This window comes from Rhinopithecus bieti, unplaced genomic scaffold (assembly GCF_001698545.2).
Source record: "Rhinopithecus bieti isolate Rb0 unplaced genomic scaffold, ASM169854v2 scaffold_9899, whole genome shotgun sequence".
Lineage (NCBI taxonomy): Eukaryota > Metazoa > Chordata > Mammalia > Primates > Cercopithecidae > Rhinopithecus > Rhinopithecus bieti.
In genome coordinates, this window is record NW_016806979.1 from 616,111 (window position 1) to 617,680 (window position 1,570).

The following is a 1,570-nucleotide window of genomic DNA, read 5'->3' on the forward strand; positions in this document are numbered from 1 at the left end:
ACCTGAGGGAAACTGAGGGAACCTGAGGGGAACTTGAGGGAAACTGGGGGAACCTGAGGGAAACTGAGGGAACCTGAGGGGAACTGGGGGAACCTGAAGGAAATTGAGGTAATCTGAGGGGAACTTGAAGGAAACTGAGGGGAACTGAGGGAAACTGGGGGAACCTGAGGGAAACTGAGGGAACCTGAGGGGAACTGGGGCAACCTGAGGGGAACTTGAAGGAAACTGGGGGAAACTGAGGGAAACTGAGGGAATCTGAGGGGAACTTGAAGGAAACTGAGGGAACCTGAGGAATCCTGGCCCCTCTTCAGCCTCCCAATCCCACCCAAGACCCTCCTCGGGAGACCTCACCGTCCCGGTGTCTCCACTCATGTGGGCACCCGGGGAAAGGAGGAGGCAGAGCCCATCTGGGTATATAAAGGGCCATTTCCCATGGTGCTCTGGGTTCATCTGCATATCTCCCATGAGCCTCAGTTTCCAGGAAATGAAAATGCTGAGTCACTAGCTCCCCCTAAGGAGGGCCATGTGCAGCCCCTGGGCGCCTGCAGGAAGGCCCTGAGGAGGCAGCTCCTCTGGGGGCTGGAGGTCGGGGTGGGTGCTCTCCGTCCACAGACTGGCATGGGGTGAGCATCCAGCCTGTGGTTGCTGTCCCGTCGTGGGCACGATGTCCTGGTCCTGTCGTGTTTGTAAAACGTGATCCCTGCTTTGCTGTCTCTTTCTTAAAAGTTCTCTGAATTTTAGGAATGAGCCAATTATCAATTCGTTATTGTTTAAACACATTTTCCCCTTTGTGGTTCATCTCTTCGCTCTTTAAACAGAGACACTTGTAAATTAACACTTGTTGTTTCAATAGATTTTATTTTTTACAGTAGTTTTAGGTTCATAGCAAAATTGAGCCAAAAGCATGGAGCTCTCCCACCATGGAGCTCCTGTAGGTGCACGGCCTTCCCCAGTCCCACCGTCCCAGCCATTTGTTATACATTGTTATTATTGTCATCACCCTCTGCGGTTTCCATTAGGCTTTCCTCTGGTGCTGTGCATTCTGTAGGTTTGGACACACATATAATCATGCAGACCCACCACTCTAATATCGTACAGACAGGTTTCTCCACCCCAAGATTCATCTGCGTTCTGCATGTTCATCACTCCCTCTCCCAGCCCCTGGCCACCAGGGATCTTTTGACTGTCTCCTGAATTTTGCCTTTTCCAAATGTCATAGAGCTGGACTCACACATTACGTAGTCTTTTCAACTTCTTTTTTAGTATTATGCACTTTGGTTCTTCCATGTCTTTTGTGGTTTGATAGTTCACTTCTCTTTTTTTTTTTTTTTTTTTTTTTTTTTTTTTTTTTTGAGACAGAGTCTTGCTCTGTCACCCAGGCTGGAGTGTGGTGGCAAAATCACAGTTCCTGCAGCCTCAACCTCCTGGGCTCATGCAATCTTCTCACCTCAGCCTCCCAAATAGCTGGGACTACAGGTGCGCACCAGCATGCCCCGATAAGTTTTGTATTTTTTGTGAGACAGGATCTCGCCATGTTGCCCACACTGGTCTTGAACACTTGGGCTCAAGT

The 1,570-nt window shown here is 49.5% G+C and overlaps 1 protein-coding gene across 1 annotated transcript in view; it reads right to left on the reverse strand.

Moving 5' to 3' along the window:
- TEX19 (testis expressed 19) overlaps positions 1 to 395 on the reverse strand; it is a 6,339-nt gene extending 5,944 nt beyond the window's left edge. The window contains exon 1 of the mRNA XM_017879174.1: positions 352 to 395. The gene's annotated coding sequence lies outside the window, so the exon portion shown is untranslated. The remainder of the gene's footprint in view (positions 1 to 351) is intronic.
- Between the last annotated feature and the right edge of the window lie 1,175 nt (positions 396 to 1,570).